The sequence below is a fragment of the Sapajus apella genome, unplaced genomic scaffold (assembly GCF_009761245.1).
Source record: "Sapajus apella isolate SASKATOON/1434 unplaced genomic scaffold, GSC_monkey_1.0 scaffold154, whole genome shotgun sequence".
Lineage (NCBI taxonomy): Eukaryota > Metazoa > Chordata > Mammalia > Primates > Cebidae > Sapajus > Sapajus apella.
This window is the reverse complement of record NW_022437094.1, coordinates 301,901-324,392: the sequence shown is the minus strand read 5'-3', so window position 1 is coordinate 324,392 and position 22,492 is coordinate 301,901. Positions and strand designations below refer to the sequence as shown.

Below are 22,492 nucleotides of genomic sequence, written 5' to 3'. Positions count from 1 at the left end.
TAATAAGATAATTTTAAGCTACTGAAGGATGCCCTGTGGGCTTCAAAGTGCAAAGAGAAAATTGGAGCAGGGTGTTATGGCAATTTCGGCCTCAAATTGCTTTATACTGTAATAGGAATAGATCCACCATAGGAAAGGACTAGGCCATTGGGAGCGCAGTGAACCCCATATGTTCCCAAAATAGCAGCAAAACATACCTGGCAAGCATATCAAGAAGACCAGGCATACAGTGGGCTGAGAAACTTCCAAAGTAGGTAGGGCCAAAATAATGTTTGGTACAGGGGACAGATTTGGAAGTGTCTGTTCTGTACACAGTGACCCCCTTATAACTCCACTTTGATTAGCAAAGGTGTACCAATGGCTTATATTACATGACCCTAGCCTCCTGACCAGAGCTGGTTTATCTAGGTATAAGTAGCTGGCTCAAGTCAGCTCTATCGGTGTGATATGGGAACTGGAACAAACAAAGCCAGTATCTTTTCATGTGACTGAACTGTAACTTATAAACTCAAGAGATGAGGGAGCTATCTCTTGCTCACTATGTAATATAATTTGCTAAGAGAGAAGGAATAAGGAGATATGCCAAGGGAAGCAATGACTTTTGAGCCCTAAGGTTTCTGTCCACCTGTGGTACCAGTAATTTTTCTGGTCTTTGTTGACTGACCCTCAGTGAAAAAAAAAAAAAAAAAAAACCCTCTAATTTCTCTGTATAGCACTGAAAGCAGCTGTTTATGCAATCTCTAATGTTTTTTTTTCCCATTTATTTATTTTATTGCATTTTAGGTTTTGGGGTACATGTGAAGAACATGCAAAATTGTTGCATAGGTACACACGTGGCAGTGTGATTTGCTGCCTTCCTCCCCATCAACCTACATCTGGCAATTCTCCCCTTGCTATCTCTCCCCAGCTCCCCACCCCCCACTGGCCCTCCATTTCCCCCCAACTGACCCCAGTGTGTAGTGCTCCCCTACCTGTGTCCATGTGTTCTCATTATTCAACACCCGCCTATGAGTGAGAACATCCGGTGTTTGATCTTCTGCTCTTCTCTCTAATGTTTTGAATAGTAAAGAACAGCTTTTGGGTACAGTGTTCCTTATATTGTGCCTATAAAAAACAAGAGACTCTGCCAGGTGCGGTGGCTCATGCCTGTAACCCCAGCATTTTTGGAGGCGGAGGCAGGGGGATCACGAGATCAGGAGATCAAGATCATCCTGGCCAACATGATGAAACTCTGTCTCTACTAAAAATACAAAAAAATTAGCCAGGTGTGGGTGGCACGTGCCTGTACTCCCAGCTACTCGGGAGGTTGAGGCAGGAGAATTGCTTAAACCCCGGAGGCAGAGGCTGCAGTGAGCAGAGATCGTGCCACTGCACTCCAGCCTGGGTGACAGAGCAAGGCTCTGTCTCAAAAAAAAAAAAAAAAAAAAAAAAAAGAAAAGAAAAAAGACTCTTATTTATGGTTGATTCCTGGGTTCTGCCTAGTGTTCCAGTCTTTTTCCTGCCACCAACTTATGTATCAGCCATAATGAAACACTATTTCCTGAACACAGCATATCTCTGGTGTCTGCATTCATTTACACATGATGTTCCTTCCATCTGCAAAGCTTTCTTTCTGTATATGTTGACAACTCCAATTTATCCTTCAAGAGTCAAATGTCATCTCCTCTAGCAAGTCTTCTCTGACACTCTAACCCCCCAAATCACCCATATATTACTTGCTCATAGTAATGACTTTCTCACTTGGCAAGTTTGCCAAAACTCCCCTCAAGTTGACTCAAGTTTCCTCTAACCCTCAGTGTCCTTATCTAAAAACTGAGCATAAGTATTGTGAATTATCTTAGTATGGTCCATGGCATACTAGGTATGTAATCAAGAAATGCTAAATGTTAGCTAGAGTTTTGTCTGTCTCCCAGCTGAGCTGCAGGGCAAGACTGAGGTCTCAGATTTTTGTATTCTCAGGCCGTAGCACAGAGCTAACTACATAGAGGGCTCTCATGGCATATATATTGAACCAAAAATGAGATGAATAACTGAATGCTGCTTCCCCATTTCAAAACCATCTGCCTTACATAAGTGGAAATGGTTAATATATGTGATCAGGTTTAATTAAACCAAAGCTGCAGATCACATTCAAGTTATTATTCTTGTAAAAAAAAAAAAAGTACTCTGAACACCTTTCCATGTTCTCTGTTCATTACATATATATCATGCCATCACTGACCAGCAAAATGTTCCCAGCTCAGGGAGCTATTCCTAAGTCTAGCTTTCTAAGGAACAAAATATAGGCCATCTTAGCATCAGGAGACATTAGCTAGATAATATTCTTTGAAACTTAGCTATTTCCCTAAGACACTAGGAGAAAGAATTTTAACCTTGTTGTTTATTCAGCAGCTGCTTTTGCCCAGTAAAAAGTTCTCTAAACTCACCCTTTCTCTAACCCTACCCAGTCCTTCTCCAACCCACATGTTAATGCTCATTACCTGCTTCGGGTACTAAGGTTCTTCCTGCCTGGAATACCCTTTCCCTTCCACTCTGCATTAATTCCTATGTCTGCTATGAAAAACTGTCGCTTAAACAATGGAAATTTATTGACCCATAGTTCTGGAGGCTAAAAGTATGAAATCAAGGTGTCAGCAGCATTGGTTCCTTCTGAGGGCTATGCAGGAAGAATCTCTTCTAGGCCTCTCCTTGGGCTGCAGATGGTTGTATTCTCCATGCCTCTTCACATTATATTCCCACTGTGTGATCTCATTTTAACTTTATTACCTCTGTAAAGACCCTCTCTCCAAATAGCCACATTCTAAAAAACTAGTAATTAGGACTCCAACATATATTGGGGAACACAATTCAACTCACAGCAAAGGATATACAGATTAGAGGCAGAGAGAACAATAAAGGAGCAATTATAATAAGCTAGGTCACATATAATGAAAAAATAAGCAAAGACAATGCAAGTTCGGATAGAGAGGATATAAAGTTTCAAGAAGAAAAATCTAGAAGGTAAATAAAAAGGAAGAGTCATAGATGACTGTAGGCTTTATAGCTTGGTTGACTAGGTCCCTGTCAATCACAAGATCAAAATGGGAGTGAAGGGTTTAATGACATATTAAGGGTTTTAGAAATATTAAGTGTACACTACTGACATATCCAGTTAATGAATGAATAATCTAGGCTCAGGAGAAACATTCACTCTGGAGATGCAGACCGTCATGCAGGCAGTCATCAGCATATAAATGGCAGTTAAACTCAAGTGGACAAGATAACCTAAATAGGATTATAGAGTGGCAAGGGAAGAGAATGAACAAATGGTCAGAGGCAGGTGGAAATTTAAGAAAGAGTATTGTCATGGAAGACAAGGCAGAGGTTAAATAAAAGTGGCTAACAGCCTTGAATGTAGTAGAGAGTCAAGTAGGCTGAAGATCTAAAGAAAGGGCACTGAATATTACAGATCTTTAACTTTGGCAAGAGCAGTTTCAGTGATGCTTTAAATGGAAACTGCACAAAAAAAGGGAGTGGAAATTTAAATGAGTTCTGTCAAAGAAATATTTAGACAAGGGAAAAAATGTGCTTGCAAGCTTAAGATTAGGCAGTATGGCATAATAGGCATAGACTTCGTAGACTTCGGTTCAAATCTCAGCTCTGCCACTTACTAGCTGTCAGCTTAGCCAAGTTGCGTGATTTTGCTGTGCCCCAAGTTCCTTAACTGAACAATGAGGAAAATAATAGTATCTACTTAAAAGCACTGTTGTGAACATTATATACATTGATACCTATAAAGTGCCCAATAGAGGACCTGGTACAAAGTAGGTCTTCAATATATGTTAGCAATATTAGGTGGATAGGGTTGGATGAGTGGGAAAATCAAAGAAGAAGAAGACATTTAAGAAAATAAGAGAGAAGGAAGCCAACTGATGAAACAACTTAGAAAGTACAAGATAGGATGGATCTCTTACACTTACTAGCTGTATGACCTTCGGTAAAGTACTTTCCTGTGCCTCAGTTTTCTCATCTACAAAATAGCAATGATAATAGTGTCTACTGCACAAGATTATTGTGAGGATAAAGTGAAATGATGCATGAAACATACAGAGTATTGAAATTAAAGAAAATAATGCATAAAACTTAAAAAGCCATATACTCTAAAACAGTGATTGTATATTCTGCAGTAGAGAATAGGAATGGGGATTCTGATATGGGATGGGAACAGGCATATTCCTTTTCCACCTTTTGCAAATAGGGCATAGTAAGCCTCTGTTACTAATAGAGTGTATTATATTCCTTAGGTGTATTGGGAATGAAAAATTAAATGAGAACATCTAACTTCTAAGGCAGTAGTTCTAAAACTTCAGTGTGTATCCAAGTCACCTGGATGGCTTGTGAAAAAAAGATACTGATTGTTTCATCACAATCAGTATGAGTTTTTGAATCAATGCGTCTGGGGTGGGGCCTGAAAATTTGCATTTCTAAGAGGTTCCCAGGTGTTGCTGATGCTGTTGGTCCAAGCACCATACTATGAGAACCTCACTCTAAGCTAATGGTTCTCAACTTTTACTGCACATCAGAATTACCTAGGGAGCTCTTTAAAAATCCATCTTCCAAGCTGTGCCTCAAGCAATTACATCAGTATCTCAGAGGAGGGACAAGTTTATCAGTATTTTTAAAATATCCCCAACTGATTCCAGTGTGTGGCCAAGGTTGAGAATTATTTTAGGGGAAGCCCACCCTAAACCACAAGTTTTCCTTTATGTGCACATCTAACATGGACACCTACCTTATCCCTAAAAGGGAGCTGCAAAAATAAGTGGAAATTTCAAGGCCGGAAATGAGTGGAACTTTCAATGTATGGAACAGAGGAGCTAAAATTTTGTGTTTGTGTGACTTGTTCTTGTTCTTACTGCATTGTTCTCTTTGGAATTCTTTGGCATTTTTCTTCTTTCTCTCAATTCCCTTCGTCTTGCTCTTCTCTCCTTCTGAGTTCCCTGAGACTAATGAAGTGTTTAAACTTTCAGCTCCCACTGGGAAGGCCTTGGGGGAAACACAGTGCATAACTTAAAAGGAATCATGTGTGCCAGCAGGACTGAAAGTTTAAAAAAAGGTTTCCAAGCAGATAATTTTCACAATTTCATGACAAAGAGCGCTACAAAATCTTGTGACATTTTCTTAAAGCAGATGAGACTTTTTCTAGTGCTAATAATTTATTGTAATATATTTTGTTGAAGTACATTGAAGCGACTTTCCGTGTTTAAGTATAGTTGACCCTTGAAAAACACAGGTTTGAACTGCATGGGTCCACTAATACATAGATTTTCTTCCACCTCTCCCACCCCTGAAAGAGCAAGACCACATCCTTCTCTTCCTCCTCCTCAACCTACTCAACATGAAGATGGCAAGAATGAAGACCTTTATGATGATCCACTTCCACTTAATGAACAGTAAATATATTTTCTCTTGTTTATGATTTTCTTAACATTTTCCTTTTTCTAGCTTACTTTATTATAATAACACAACATATAATATGTATAACATACAAAATATATATTAATTAACTGTTTATATTATCAGTAAGGCTTCTGGTCAACTGTAGGCTACTAGTAGATAAGTTCTGGGGAATCAAAAGTTATACATGGATTTTCAGCTGTGTGGGGTCAGCACCTCTAACCCCTGTGTTGTACAATGCTCAACGGTAGTTTAAAATGCATTTGAAATCTTCTTCAGATAATTATGTTATAAAACAATGGTTAGTATGAAATTAAATTGTATTAATTGACATGAACAAGTTAGCAATAAGTTTACCAAGCTTTTCTTAAAGGAACATTAGATCCCAAATATAAAAACATACTGTAATCCATCTTGATTGTATAAGATAAATAATTCAAGATTCATTCTCTTTAGTACAATAGAATTTCAAACAGAATGATGTTGATGATTTCTTTTTTTTACAAATGACTTCCTGTCTCATTCAGAATAAAAGCCAAAATCTTTACAAGTTCCTATATGATCTAGCCCCCTCTATCTCACTGACCATATATCCCGCTACTCTTCCTCCTCTCCACTCCAGTGATACTGACCTTCTTACTATTCTTCGAACACACCATCATGCCTTTGCACTTGCTAGTTCCTCTGTCTAGAACACCCCTCCCTCAGGTATTCTCATGACTGGCTCCCTCACTTCATTCAGATATAGTCTTTAATATCACCCCAATTCAACATGCCCTGTAGCCTTTCTCCTGTCTTATCCCCACTCAAAGTATATGTTTATTGTTTGTTTTTTGTCCCCTCCACCCACACCTCCTCATTAGAATATAATCCCTAAGAGGGCATATTTTCCCCATAGTCTTGTGTGGTGATTCTTAGTATGTAACTGTCAAATGAATGAATGAATGAATGAATATAATAACACAATGTAATTTTGTGCCGATACCTTTCTCTGTCACAGCTCACTACCCTGGACCACTGAATAAGAACTAGGAAGGGGCTCAGAACAAAGGAAATTGCAGAGCACTGGGAACTGTGGCATTCAATTGACCGAACAAAAACTTACACAGTGAAATATTAGCCCTAAAACCTCAAACAATGCGTTTTCATCTCTTTGACCTGTGGGATATCATCAGGCTCCATCCACAGTCCTGCCACCCTCCCTGTGCAGAAATATGAGAGAGACAAATATATAAGAGATGTCACTGGTCCATAAGAGACCCTTTCTATCAAGTTTCTGCCACACCAGCTATTCTTTAACAGTAGATGGAAAGACAGTGAAGCCCTCCTTCTCATAACAATCTCCCTCGCTGGGCATGGATAAAGCCAGAGTGGCATTAGCTTTTCTATTGAAGTTTTGTGCTCTTTCCTCTTCGTATGCCATTTTGACTTGAGTTCTTATTTCTTCCAGCTGGAATTCCCAGTCACTTGGCTTTGAGCATACGGACATCTGGTACTGAATGGAAGTCAATAAAAGTGAACCATTGAGCCATTCATGTGAAAAATGTTTGGTAAATGTTGGAATCAAATTCAACATTTATCTCCATATCCTTGGAAAGCTACTAATCAGTTAAAAAGGGAGTCATTGACAACACTCAGCATGGCCTTGACATTTATACACGCCTCCCAGCAACATGTGCATCAGCTACAAGCAATGCACCTAGCATTCAATAAATATTTGTAGAATGAATGAATGTATTCAAGTTACCTGCACTGCCATGGCGCCTCTCAGGAAATGGAAATTTTCTTTTTGACCTAAAACTGCAGTCAACTGACTGCAGTTAACTAATGTGTAACTTGGCAACATTGCCCAGGGTACACCTCCTAAAAATCAAATGGATATTAGAACCAAGTTTGAAAGCTGGTTTGAGTAAGAAAAAGCTGTCCCTGCCGCACAAATTCCTTCCAACATACACGTAGTTTTATAGTAAGGTGAGGCACTGCCACCTTCTCATAATGGAATTTCCGGTCAAATTGAATTTCCAGTTAAATAGTGCACTGTCCCTTTAAAAAGCCAGGCAAGATGGAGCTCTCCCAGCTCACAATTAGAGGCTTCAGACAACCGGATAGGGTTGCTGCAGGGTGAAAAAAATAAAGAATGCCAGGAGGGAGGGAGTCGAGGCTCTAATACCTGGAAGAGAAATCAAGGATCCAACCACACAGCCATTGAACTGAGCGCGCCTCTCCCGCCCTTGGCAGCTCCCCTAGGCTCTAAAGCACCACCTCCCCTCTCCTCCCCTTCTTATCCAACCCCACTCAGCTCCACCCTCCAGGTCTTCCTTGACAGAGGCTATTTCGCCGCTCAGTGGGGATGATAAAAGGAAGGTGGAATGGGAGGTGGCAGTTGGTAAAGCAAAATGAAAGGAACTTACTTTCGGATTCTGCGCCTCCGAAGGCATCCTCTCCTCCCAGCCCCGGGGCAAGGGCCGACGGGGCGGGGCCGGGGTTAAGCGGGTGGACCCGGGGTCCTCACTCCCTCGGACTACAAACGTAGTTGAATGAAGACTTAGGGGGAATGGGCACCGACTAAGGCCGGGGTACAGTCTATTTTAATTATCTCGAGGGAAGACAGAAGAGGGTGAAGAGTTAGCCAGAGGAAGGAGTGGAGGTGAGCTCTAAAACCTTCCTTTTCCCTCCTTTCTGGTTAGCTTCCCTCACCCGGCATTAGCGATATCAAGGGCAATGATTTTCCTTTTTCCTCCTTTTTGGTCTCTCTCAGCTGCCAGTCCCGACCCCACCCAGCGACTCCACCCCATCCACTGCTACACATTCTGTCAATCATCAGCCCCTTTAAAGCCGCATCGCACCTCTTGGTTGTTCGTCCCACTTAGGCGGGCGGACAGAATCATGTTCCTTCTGACCTTTCCAGCAATACCCCAGACCTTTCCAACAACACCCAGGACCCTTCTGCTGGGTTTATGAAGTGAGGTTGTTTGCTAGTGGCGGCCTCTCCTCCCCCTTTGTCCTGAAGCTTGAATACTGGGCTCCACCCAAACTTCTTCCGGCAGGGGCAGGCCCCACCACACCCCACCCCGTCTCTTTACGTTACTTTGTTTCCGGTAAAAGTGGTTACCTAGGCTGCCAGATCCCCAAGAAAGTTTCTGTGCGCCCTCTTTGGCGCCGCCCACTCCCTTGCAGTCTTTGGATTGAAGTGGCCCCAACAGCTCTCGCGTCTCTGGGGCTTCTTCGTTCTGCCTGGCCTGGGATGCTCAGTCTTCCCGGTCTCGTCTCTCATCTGTGTGAGTCTCCATGTTTCTGACTAGAATGGGGAGGAGGAAGGAGGAAAGGGTGGGGATTTCTAATTCACCCCAAACAGCAGTTTCTTACTACCGCCCCACCTCGTAACTACGCAGCTCAAATTCAGAGAAGGACCCTGAGATTCCATCCCACAGATAAAATTGGAACTCCAGAATGACCCATGAGAAATCATGTTTAATCTCATACCCCCTTTCAGTTAATGACAATACCTGGTTGCTTAGGTTAGAAATCTTGGAGCCATCCCTGACAGTTCTCTCACAAGTCTCATCCAATTCTTGAGGAAATCCCCTTGGCTCTATCCTAAAAATGTATTCAGCATCCGACTATTTCTAACCCTTTCCACTACTACTACTACCCTGACCCTGGCCACCACCATCTCCCAAATATATGGCTAGTTAGAGTGTCCTCACTGGTCTCCCTTCTTCCACATCTGCCCGGCTAAAATCTGTTCAACAGCTGGCAAACAAATAGTCTTTCTTTTTTTCTTTTCTTCTTATTTATTTGTTTATTTTGCGTTTTAGTTTGGGAACAAATAGTCTTTCTAAAAGGCAAATCTGACCAGGTCTTACCTCTGTTTAATCAGTCAAGCCAGGCGAGGTGGCTCACGCCTATAATCCCAGAATTTTGGGAGGCCAAGGCGGGTAGATCACGAGTTCAGGAGTTTAAACCCAGCCTGGTCAGGATGGTGAAACCCCGTCTCTACTAAAAATATAAAAAATTAGGCGGGTATGGTGCTGGGCGCCTGTAATCCCAGCTACTCTGGAGGCTGAGGCAGAGAATTGCTTGAACCCGGGAGGTGGAGGTTGCAGTGAGTCGAAACTGCACCACTGCACTCCAGCCTGGGCGACAGAGTGAGACTCTGTCTCAAAACAAAACAGAACAGAACACCTTTCAGTCATTTCCCACTGCAGTTAGCATCCAAATTGTCTTCTATTATCTACAAGGCCCTCAAGATCCACCTGTCCCCTGCCTATCTCTTTGACTTGATTTGTAAACACCTTGTTCACACTGCTGTAGCTATGCTGACCTCCTTTTCATTCCAATATATTAAGATCTCTCTCACCTCAAGGTCTTTGCACTTCCTTTTCCTTCTGATTATACCCATGATGGGCTGCAATATCCTACATATCTCAGAAAAGCTTTCCGTTATCGTGCATATTAAGGTAACTCCCACAGTCCAGGCACTCTATATGACCTCATTTCATTTTATTTGTATCACAGCACAGATCACAATTTAATCTAATATGTGTATTTGTTTCTGTGACAAAGTAAGTCTCCCACTAGAGTATAAGTTCAGTAAGAGCAGGGACATCATCTATTTTGCTCACTGCCCTATCCACAGCATACTGAACAGTGGCTGTCAGATAGTAGGGACTCAATAAAAATTTAAAAGAAGAATTAAAGGCAATATCATGAGGGATTTATCTGGGTGATAACTTTTTAAACAATAAACCAAAAAAGACAAGAAAGAAATACACCCCTGATATGAACCACTTTCCCTATTTATTCTTCCTTAGAACATCTGCTTGAATATCTTGCCTCTGGGCTGAGTTGGCAACATGACTGGAACAGTCACATAGTAGAAGTGTGCTTTCAAGTTGGTTTTTAGGGTTGGCAGTTGAAAGCTGATGGCTGACTTGTGTTCTTGATTTAAAGATGAAGGGAAGAATAAAATTAGGGACATTGGTTACATAAAGCAAGAAGGGTCGTTTAAGCAATTCTGTAAACTATGACCTTGATACAGGGTCGTAAGAGGCAGCCATTTTCCTTCACCAGTACAAGAATATAGGGCCATTTAATCTCAACAAGAGAAAGCTTAGGCCGGGCGCGGTGGCTCTTCCCTGTAATCTCAGCACTCTGGGAGGCCAAGGCGGGCAGATCACAAGGTCAGGAGTTTGAGACCAGCCTGACAAACATGGGGAAACCGCGTCTCTACTAAAAGTACAAAAATTAGCCGGGCGTGGTAGCACCTGTAATCTCAGCTACTCAAGAGGCTGAGGCCGGAGAATCGCTTGAACCCAGGAGGTGGAGGTTGCAGTGAGCCGAGATCGTGCCATTGCACTCCAACCTGGGCAACAGAGTGAGACTCCATCTCAAAAAAAAAAAAAAAAAAAAAGAGAGTGAAAATTTAGCAGGACACCAATCTTTTATTTTAGGGTTGTCTTGAGCTGTCACTAACATGTCATTGATTCATTATACCTCCTATGTCCTAACCTCAACTATCTGCCTGTTCATAGAGGTTACTCAGCCCAAATCTCTAGATCTCTAGCCATGAATGCCAGGCAGCTCTTACTAGGTTGCTACTTATACCTGAGCATAATATTATAGGGAGGTTTAATGGATACCACAGTTATGTTCTTAGCACAATGCTAAGCACTGTGGACCGTAGGCAAAGAAAGGACCCTTTCAATAAATTTCCCCTTTCTCTAACTTTTTTTTTAACTTTTATTATTTATGCTAACAAATGTCTACTTCTCGTTTATTGCCATATATTTTTCTGTGTCTAACAAAAAGTTGGTGCTCAATAAATACTTGAGCACCAACTTAATGAAGAATGAGTGAATGAAAAAATGAACAAAGCATGATTGGCCTAGACCTAACCCAACTCCTGATTTTTCTGTGTTTCCATTATTTCCATGTTGTTTAAAAATATAGTTAGTTGTAGGCTGGACGTGGTGGCTCATGCCTGTAATCCCAGCGGTTTGGGATGCCGAGGCGGGCGTATCACCTTAGATCAGGGGTTCGAGACCAGCCTGGCCAACATGGTGAAACCTCGTCTCTAGTAAAAATACAAAAAAAATTAGCCGGGCATGATGGCAATCTCCTGTAATCCCAGCTACTCGGAAGGCTGAGGAAAGAGAATCGCTCAAACCCACAGTTGGAGGTTGCAGTGAGCTGAGATTGTGTCATTGCACTCCAGCCTAGGTGCAGAGCGGGACACTATCTCAAAAACAAATAAACAAACAACAGTTAGTTGTTTCTGTGCTATCTTTCCAAATTGTATAAGCTCCTTGGGAGTATGATCTGTGTCTTGTTTATCTTTACATATTTTGCAGTGACTCCCACATAGCTTTGTACATAATAGATACTCCAGGCATGTTGACTTGAATTCAACTCTGCACTACACATGAGACCTCAGTCAGCCATGTAGCAAAGTAACAAGACCCCCAGAAGTGAAAGGCAATTGAAGTATAGTAGAAAGAGGACTGGATTTGAAATGAGAAGAACTCCAGTTACAGATTTGTCTCCACTGAGCTGTGTGACTTGAGGCAAGTTACATAACCTCTCTGAGTTTCAGCTTCTTCACACAGAAACATGAGGGACAATATACTGCTCTCAAGCTCCTCTGTGCATATATGAAGATGGCTAAGAAAGTAGAGATTCTGACCAATAAAGTACTTTGGGCTAGAAAACACTTCTTGTGGGAATTATAGGAGGCTCTGTTGGTTTTGACATCAGAGAACATTTACACTATTTCTGAGAATCAAAGCAGAGTTATTTGTAAGGATGATTCAGAGGGTCTTAGCACCTGTCATCAGGCAAGCTAAGACTGGGTTGAAATTGAGACCTCCCTGAAAACTGTGGAAATTTCTATAGAATACAGGTTACAAACCAGCAGTCCATAAGTTAAATTTTACCAGCAGATGTATTTTGTTTAGTCTGCAATGGATATGTACATGTGTATGTGCATGTGTGCCTGTGCAGGTGTTGACTAAACAAATTATCAACATCGAAAAATTTAGGGATATATGAAAATCTGTATTTTCATCCTTAAGCCTGTTTTCCAGAGTGCTGTCAATCTGTTGGAAATCAGCAGTGCCTGGCCCCTCTAGATGTGCCATGATGTCATCAGCTTATTGCAGCCGTCACCTGAACATTTCACTTATTTTTGTTACCAGTTTGGCCTGTGTATGCATTTTAGTTTCTAACCCTTGCTAAAGAAGAAATGACTAACAGTTGACTGCAAGAATAAATAGTTAAATATAGTATTTATCCTCTGGTTAAGGCAACACTTGAAAGCTCTTGATTATCCCTAAATGTCCAAGAGTGGTTTTCCAAGTATCTTACAAAATTGTTTTGGCTTCAGGATTATGTACCCATTTTGAGGCCATATTTAATATGTAGTCCGGATTGCATTTACAGAAAACTCCTCATACACTCATGCTATATTTTTTTGTTACCTCCCCAACTAGAATGTAATTCTCTGAGGATGGGAACAGAAGCCACATCTAATTCAGTTAAGTTCAAGAAATAAATTACTGCACATTCATCACGTAGAAAAAACTGTGCTAGATTCCAAGCACATGACGTTAGATGGGTCATTTCTTTTCTTTAAGGAGATTCCAGTGGACAAAAGCCACATCTAATTTGATTAACTTCAAGAAATAAATTATTGCATATTCATCACGTAGAAAAAATTGTGCTAGGTTCCAAGCACATGAAGTTAGATGGCTCATTTCTTCCCTTTAGGGACCTTCCAGTCTGAAATTTTCCAGTGGTTTCCATCTCCTGGGGTGACTTTGGAGTCCCCGGGAATACCCATTTACTCTTAAACACATTCCAACCTGCCTTCCTTCTTCATGACTTCATGAATGAAATGGCTCTTCTGAAGGTCTCCAGTTACCAAATAGTTACGTTTCAGTCTTTAACTCACTGTACCTTTCAGCAACATTTGGAATAGTTGATTACTGCTGCTGTCTTGAAGCAGCCTTTTTCTCTTAACTTCTATGTGAAAAACCCATAAATTTACTTTTATTCTACTGGCTGCTCCTTTTCCGTCTTCTTTTCTCCTCCTCTACCAAAGTCTACATAGTAGAGTACTTCAGGGCTTTTCCTTAAACTTCTTTTCTATCTATATTCTCTCTCTAGGTGATCTCATACAGTCCTATGACTCTAAATATAAGCTGATGAATTCCTAAATTTACATCCCAAAACCAAACCCGTCTAAACTCTAGATCTATATGTGGTATCACAGTTAAAAAAGCAAGTTCTAAAGTCATGCCACCTTTGTGTATATCATGGTTCTGTCATGAAGTAGCTGTGTAATACCAGGGAAGTTACTTAACCTCTCTGAGCCTTAGTTTTCACATCTGTCAAGTGGGGACAATAATTGCAACACCTCAGGATTGAATTTTTGTCACCTGTCTCAATCAACTCTTTATAAGTATCCAGATTAATCTTTAGTAATTGCACACCAGATCATGCCATTACCCTGCATCATGACTTCCAATGCACTTGTGATAAAAGTCTACATCCTTACCATGGCCAACAAAGTCTTGTACCATCTGTCCATTGGCTGCTTCTCCTAACTCATCTTCTGTCACTCTTCCTCCAGGCCTCAGTACACCAAAGTCACTGATCTTCTTTTCTATAATTCCTCAAATTTGGTATGCTTTTTCTCATCCCAGGGCCATCACACATGATATTCTTTCATTCAAATACTGTTATACTCACAGTTCATCTGGCTCGTTTCGATTAATTATTCAAGTAAAAATTAACTACAGTTTAATACAACACAATGGACAGATCATAATACCAAAATATTGAGTGAACAGAGCAAGTCTTAGAGGATAGTATATGGTTTAATATCAATTTATAAAGTCCAAAACCAAGCAGAACTAAACAATATATTGTCTGTTCATACATACATATAAGATGAAACTTTTTTTAAAGCAAGGGAAGTACTAATATAATCTAAGGTTACTTCTGGGAGGGAGGTAGGAGAATGGGATAGAAAAGATACCCGTAGATAGATATGAGTTATTGGTAACGTACTAGGTTTTGAGTTGGGTGGTGAGTTCACATGTATTTGTTATATTATTTAAAAAGGAAATGACATAAATAGACCAATAATAGTAGTGTGTCAGGAACCAAGGATTGTCATTAATCTATTTTTTAATATCTGAAGTCCATTAATAAGGCTTTTAAAAAACTATGAAGGATCAGAGAAGAACATATTTTTTAAATATTGGAATGTGAAAACTATTTTAAAACATTTTCCCAGTAGCAAAAACCACAAAGTAGCAGATTTGTTTATGGACGACATTTAAATATCCTACTGCATACTGATATTGTTTGGCTGTATCCCCACCCAAATCTCATCTTGAATTGTAATTTGCAGTTCCCACATGTCATGGGAGGAACCTGGTGGGAGGTGATTAAATTATGATGGCGGTCTTTCCTGCACTGTTCTCATGATAGTGAATGAGTCTCAACAGATCTGATGTTTTTAAAAATGGGGGTTTCCCTGCACAAGCTCTTTTTGACTGCTGCCATCCATGTAAGATGTAACTTGATCCTCCTTGCCTTCCATCACGAGTGTGAGGCTTCAGCAGCCACAGGGAACTGTAAGTCCATTAAACCTCTTTCTTCTGTAAATTTCCCAGTCTCAGGTATGTCTTTATCAGCAGCATGAGAACAGACTAATACATAGTATAAGTAAAAATAAAAGGCAAAAGGCAAATTGGGTGAAAATTTTGCAGCAACACAACAAAAGGTTAATGTTCTTAATATATAAAGTGTTCTTACAAATGTGTTTTGTTTGTTTGTTTTGGGGTATTTATTTATTTATTTATTTTTCCCCCATTTATTTATTTTATTGCATTTTAGGTTTTCGGGTACATGTGAAGAACGTGCAAAATTGTTGCATAGGTACACATGTGGCAGTGTGATTTGCTGCCTTCCTCCCCATCACCTACATCTGGCATTTCTCCCCTTACTATCTCTCCCCAGCTCCCCACCCCCCACCGTCCCTCCCCTATTTCCCCCCAACTGACCCCAGTGTGTAGTGCTCCCCTCCCTGTGTCCATGTGTTCTCATTGTTCAACACCCGCCTATGAGTGAGAATATGCGGTGTTAGATCTTCTGCTCTTCTGTCAGTTTGCTGAGAATGATGGTTTCCAGGTTCATCCATGTCCCTACAAAGGACCCAAACTCATCGTTTTTGATGGCTGCATAATATTCCAAGGTGTATATGTGCCACATTTTCCCTATCCAGTCTATCGTCGATGGGCATTTGGGTTGGTTCCAGGTCTTTGCTATTGTAAACAGTGCTGCAATGAACATTCGTGTGCATGTGTCCTTATAGTAGAACGATTTGTAATCCTTTGGATATATACCCAGTAATGGAATTGCTGGGTCAAATGGAATTTCTATTTCTAGGTCCTTGGGGAATCGCCACACTGTCTTCCACAATGGTTGAACTAGTTTACACTCCTACCAACAGTGTAAAAGTGTTCCTATTTCTCCACATCCGCTCCAGCTTCTGTTGTCTCCAGATTTTTTAATGATCGCCATTCTAACTGGCGTGAGATGGTATCTTACTGTAGTTTTGATTTGCATTTCTCTGATGACCAGTGATGATGAGCATTTTTTCATATGTTTGTTGGCCTCATGTATGTCTTCTTTTGTAAAGTGTCTGTTCATATCCTTTGCCCAGTTTTGAATGGGCTTGTTAGTTTTTTTCTTGTAAATCTGTTTTAGCTCTTTGTAAATTCTGGATATCAGCCCTTTGTCAGATGGGTAAACTGCAAAAATTTTTTCCCATTCTGTTGGTTGCCAATTCACTCTAATGACTGTTTCTTTTGCTGTGCAGAAGCTGTGGAGTTTGATTAGGTCCCATTTGTCTATTTTGGCTTTTGTTGTGAATGCTTTTGGTGTTTTGGTCATGAAGTCCTTGCCTACACCTATGGAAGAAATGGATAAATTCCTGGACACTTGCCTCCTCCCAAGCCTAAACCAGGAAGAAGCTGAAACCCTGAACATACCCATAACAAGGTCTGAAGTTGAGGCAGCAATTAAGAGCTTACCACCCAAAAAAAGCCCAGGTCCAGACGGGTTCACAGCCGAATTCTACCAGACATACAAAGAGGAGCTGGTACCATTCCTTCTGAAACTATTCCAAACAATACAAAAAGAGGGAATTCTTCCCAAATCATTTTATTAGACCAACCTCATCCTGATTCCAAAACCCGGCAGAGACTCAACAAGAAAAGAAAACTTCAGGCCAATATCCATGATGAACATAGATGCAAATATCTTCAATAAAATACTGACAAGCCGATTGCAACAGCATGTCAAAAAGTTTATCCACCATGATCAAGTAGGCTTCATCCCGGGGCTACAAGGCTGGTTCAACATATGCAAGTCTATAAATGTAATTCACCACATAAACAGAACCAAAGACAAAAACCACGATTATCTCAATTGATGCAGAGAAGGCCTTTGACAAAATTCAACAGCCCTTTGTGCTAAAAACCCTCAATAAGCTAGGTATTGATGGAACGTATCTCAAAATAATAAAAGCTATTTATGACAAACCAACAGCCAATATCATACTGAATGGGCAAAAACTGGAAGCATCCCCCTTGAAATGTGGCACCAGACAAGGATGCCCTCTCTCACCACTGCTATTCAATATAGTATTAGGAAGTTCTAGCCAGAGCAATCAGGCAAGAAAAAGAAATAAAGTGTATTCAAATAGGAAAGGAGGAAGTCAAATTGTCTCTATTTGCAGATGACATGATTGTATATCTAGAAGACCCCATCGTCTCAGCACCAAATCTCCTGAAACTGATAAGCAAGTTCAGCAAAGTCTCAGGATACAAAATCAATGTGCAAAAATCACATGCATTCCTATACACCAATAACAGACTTAAAGAGAGCCAAATCAAGAACAAACTGCCATTCACAATTGCCACAAAAAGAATAAAATACCTTGTTAGTTGTATAACTAACAAGGAACATAAAGGACCTCTTCAAGGAGAACTACAAGCCACTGCTCAACAAAATAAGAGAGGACACAAACAGATGGAGAAACATTCCATGTTCATGGTTAGGAAAAATCAATATTGTGAAAATGGCCATACTGCCCAAAGTAATTTACAGATTCAATGCTATCCCCATCAAGCTACCAATGACCTTCTTCGCAGAACTGGAAAAAACCACCTTAAACTTCATATGGAACCAAAAGAGAGCCCGCATAGCCAAGTCAATTCTAAGCAAAAAGAACAAAGCGGGAGGCATCACACTACCGGACTTCAAACTATACTACAAGGCTACAGTAATCAAAACAGCATGGTACTGGTACCAAAACAGAGATATAGACCAATGGAACAGAACAGAGGTCCTGGAGGCAACACAACATATCTACAACCATCTGATCTTTGACAAACCAGACAAAAACAAACAATGGGGAAAGGATTCCCTGTTCAATAAATGGTGTTGGGAAAGCTGGCTAGCCATGTGCAGAAAGCAGAAACTGGACCCCTTCCTGACACCTTACACTAAAATTAACTCCAGATGGATTAAAGACTTAAACATAAGACCTAACACCATAAAAACCCTAGAAGAAAATCTAGGCAAACCATTCAGGACATAGGTTCTTCCAAATTTTAAGAAAAATAGCCATCAACATGGAGAAAGTAAAAGTATCAACTTAAAGTGAATTTTAAAAGTCAATACTTTGGAACAAATGGTGCTGGGAAAACTGGATAACAGCATGCAAAAGAATGAAATTGGGCTCTTACCTTACACTATATGCAAAAATCAACACAAAATGGATCCAAGTCCTAAGCATAAGAACTAAAACTATAAAATATTTAGAAAAAAACATGAGAAAAAAATTTCATGTTATTGGACCTCACAATGCGTTCTTGGATATGACATCAAAGGAAAAAATTGATAAATTGGAGTTCATCAAAATTAAAAACTTCTGTGCAGCAAAGAAAGTGCAAAAATGACTTCTAGGATGAGAGAAATATATGCAAATCATAAATCTTAAAAGGAATTAATATTTAGAATCTGTAAAGAACCTCTAAAACACCACCAGCAACAAAAGCAACTCAATATAAAGATGGGCGAAGGACTTGAATAAACATTTCTCCAAAGAAGATACAGGCATGGCCAATAAGCATATAAAAAAAATGCTTAACGTCATTATTCATTAAGAAAAGTACAAATCTATCTATCTATCTATCTATCTATCTATCTATCTATGGTTCAGTACTGTCCACAGCTGGGAGTCTTGGGACACATCTCATGAATAAGGGGGGACTACTGTATATACTCAAAATAATTGAAAGCAGGGATTTAGATACTTGAATACTAATGTTCATAGCAGCATAATTCACAATAGTGAAAAGATGAAAATGTGGTAGCTCTGTTTTTTATATTTTGAGGAACTTCCACACAGTTTTCCATAATGGCTGTACTAATATACATTCCCACCAGCAGTGTACAGGGCTATTTTTTTTTTCATATGCTTGCCAACACTTATCTTTTGTCTTTAATAATAGCCATCCTAACGAGTGTGAAGTGATATCTTATTGTGATTTCAATTTGCATTTATCTGATGATCAGTGATGTTGAGCACCTTTTCATATACTTGTTGGCCATTTTTGTGCCTTCTTTGGAGAAATGTTTGTTCAGGTCTTTTAATTTTTTTTTCTTTTTTTTTATCTTTCCCACAGAACATTGATGTACTTTTGATAATTTTTCAAATGAGCTACTCATTTTACTTAATTATTTATTTATTTTGCTATTGGATTTGTGTGTGTTTTATACATTTTGGATATTCTTTATTAGATAGATGGTTTTCCAATATCTTCTCCGAATCTGTAGACTGTTGATTTAGTTTGAATGTTTGTCCCACCCAAATCTTATGTTGAAATGTAACCTCCCAGTGTTGGAGGTGGGGCTGGCAGAAGTTGATTGGATTATGGGAGTAGATTTCTGGTTTTGCACCATCCCCTTGATGCTGTCCTCACAATAGTAGGTGAATTCTCATGAGATTTGGTTGTTAAAAAGTCTGTGACACCTTCCCTCTTTCTCTCTCTCTTTCACGCTTCTGCTTTTGCCATGTGATATGCCTTCTCCCCTTTCACCTTCTGCTATGATTATAAGCTTCCTGAGGCCTCCCTAGAAGCTGAACAGAGGCTTGCAAAGTATATTATATGCTTCCTGTAAAGCCTGCAGAACCATGAGGCAATTAAACCACTTTTCTTTATTAATTACCCAGTCTCAGGTATTTCTTTATAGCAATGAAAGAACAGCATTAATACAGCTGCCTTTTCATTTCGTTGAGTTTTCTTTGCTGTGCAGAAGTTTTTAGTTTGATGTAGTCTTGCTTATTTATTTTTGCTTTTGTTATTTGTACTTTTGGTGTCATTTCTAGGAAATCATTGCCAAGACCAATTTCAAGGAGGTTTTAACCTTTTTTTTTTCTAGGACTTTCACAGTTTTAGGTCTTACATTTAAGTCTTTATGCTGAGATTTTTGTGTATGTTTATGGTATAAGATAAGGGTCTATTTTATTCTTTGGCATGTGAATGTTCAGTTTTCCAAACAATACTGAGAAGACTATACTCTCTCCACTGTGTCTTTTTGGTGCCCTTTTTAAAAATTAGTTGACCTTATAAGCTTGGGTTTATTTCTGGGCTCTCTATACCTTCCGTTGGCCTATGTGTCAATTTTTATGCCAGTACCATACAATTTAGATTACAGTTCACTTTGTAATATAATTTGAAATCAGTTAGTATGATGTCTCCAGCTTTATTTTTTTATTTTTTCTCAAGATTGTGTTGCTATTAGGGGTCTTTTGTGGTTCTGTAGAAATTACAGAATTTTTTATTTTGTGAGAAAAATGCCATTGGAATTTTGGTAAAGATCACATTGAATCTGTACATTGCTTTAGGCAGCATGGACATTTAAAAATATTAATTATTTTAATGCATAGAACTACCATATGACCCATCAATAATCCCTCTTCTTCTGTATATACCCAAACAAAATGAAATCAGCACCTCAGAGATATTTGCACTCCCAGTGTTCATTACAGAATTATTCACAATAGCCAAATTATCAAATCAACCTAAGTGTCTATTGATAGATGATTAAAGTAATTATGGCATGTATATACACATACATATGTAATGAAATATTCTTTAGTCTTTAAAAATGAGATTTTTTATTTGCAGTAATATGGATGAACCTGAAAAACATTATGTGAAATAAGACAAACACAGAAAAAAGAATATTGCATGATCTGTCTCACATGTGGCATCTAGAAAAAGATCAAGTATAACATATAGAAACACACAGTAAAATGGTGGTTACCAGAGGCAGCAGGGGAAGGGAGGAGAAGGGATGAGGAGATGTAGGTCAAAGGGTATGAAGTTGCAGTTTTGTAGGATAAATAAGTCTAAAGATGTAATGTAAAGCATGAGGGCTATAGTTAATAATATCATATACTGGAAATTTTTTAAGACAGTACATTTTAGGTACTCTTACAACACAAAAAGGAAAGGCGAGTATGTGAGATGATGGATATACTAATTGGCTTAACTGTAGTAATTACATATTTAATTATGTGTGTGTGTATATATATATACATATATATATATATGCATCATGTTGTACACCTCGAATAGATACAGTAGAAATAAAATTTTTAACAGTGAAATAACCCAAATATCCATTGATGGATGGCCAAAGGCAATATGTATACACATACAAAGGAATAGTATTTTGCCTTAGAAAGGAATGAAATTCTATTACATAATACAACATGGATGAACCTTTAATAAACACAAAGGAACAAATACTGTATGACTCCACTTATATGAGGAACATAGAATAGGCAAATTTATAGAAACAGAAACAGAAAATAGAATATGGGTTATCAGGGACCCAGGAAAAGGAGGAATGGGAAGTTATTTTTTAATGGTTAGAAAGTTTCTCTTTGGGATTATGAAAAAGCTCTGAAAATGGGTGGTGTTGGCACAACATTGTGAATGTACTTAATTGTAGTCTTGAAGATGGTTACCACAATTTTTTTTAATGGGCTATAAAATATCACTTGTACATGGATTGACATCACCATTTGGCAGTACCTCTCCGTGTGAAAAATAATGAAAATTTTCAAATAATAACGTCTTATTACAAGTCAGCATTGATAAACATTTTCAATTAATTTTGATGATAGAGAACACTAACTTTGAACTCAAATTAAGTGACATATTATCTTTAAAAAATTTGATTCTGCTCAATAGTAAACCTGTATTACAAAAATATATTCAACTAAATTAATAAAATAAACATATCAAATTATAATTAGAATTTCATCAATAAAACATTTATGGAAAAATTCAATAACTGTCCCCTTGCTCTCTCCTTCATCTTGAGAATCAGTGAGCCCACAGGGAGTATGGTAACTGCTCTGCCATTTGGTTAAAAGAAGGCCCATGTGTATGGGACAGAACAGTTTTTCCAGTCCTCTATACTGCCAAGTAGCCACCAATACATGGAACTCTCGCCATTAGAAATCCAACCATTCATTCTAAAACTTGAAGTCTCCAAGTATGTCCTACTAAAAATTAAGTACCTGGAGAACTTTCAGTCAGGACAAGATGGCACAGACCCATTTCTCCCTGCTCCAACCCACTAAGTGGGAACTGTAAACCCATGAAATAATGCAGAAGACATCCAAATGAGAACTATGTGGTAAGAAGTTTGTAGGAAAAACATAAACTGATTTGTGATCTCAGAAATGAAGAAACAACATATCACTTGGGCATCTTATACCCCCTACCCCACAACTGAAAGAGGTGACCCAGACCCAGCATTTCCTGACCTCCTTACCTAGAAACAAAAGGCAGCCCAAGTGGGATCATTCATTATATGGATCCAAAAGTAATCTCTCTCCCATCACCAGCAAGGTGGAGGGTACATTGGGAGTCCTACTAAATATAAGAGATCAGGA

At 39.3% G+C, this 22,492-nt stretch overlaps 1 long non-coding RNA gene across 1 annotated transcript in view; it reads right to left on the bottom strand.

The window, feature by feature from the left end:
* Positions 1-8,535, bottom strand: part of LOC116541701 — a 57,265-nt gene extending 48,730 nt beyond the window's left edge. The window contains exon 1 of the long non-coding RNA XR_004264903.1: positions 7,848-8,535. This is a non-coding gene — a long non-coding RNA (uncharacterized LOC116541701). The remainder of the gene's footprint in view (positions 1-7,847) is intronic.
* Between the last annotated feature and the right edge of the window lie 13,957 nt (positions 8,536-22,492).